Consider the following 394-nt stretch of genomic DNA (forward strand, 5'->3'; position numbering starts at 1 on the left):
AAGCGAGACATATGCTACTTTCTGTATATAATTTATTTTACTTTATATGTGGGAGATGAAAGAGGAAAAACTATTATAATTATGATTCCTCTACTAATAGAATTTAGAGTAATGTAATTTTTTCCGATTATAGTGTAATGTTAACTATAAGAAATTAAGAACTCTAAATATAAATATTATGAAGATGATATAATTTTTCTTTTCTTTTTGACCTGCAAGAGATTATGATGTTAATCATTTAATATCTTACTCACTATTCAGTCTTGTTATATATACAAAGTTAAAGATATACCATGTGAATTCAAATTCAGTCTTGTTATATATACAAAAATTTTTTTTTGGTAAAAATTCAGGTACAGTTGATTTTATTGGTTTTATGTAAAGTTGATAGTTG

Source organism: Arachis duranensis, chromosome 2 (genome assembly GCF_000817695.3).
Source record: "Arachis duranensis cultivar V14167 chromosome 2, aradu.V14167.gnm2.J7QH, whole genome shotgun sequence".
NCBI lineage: Eukaryota > Viridiplantae > Streptophyta > Magnoliopsida > Fabales > Fabaceae > Arachis > Arachis duranensis.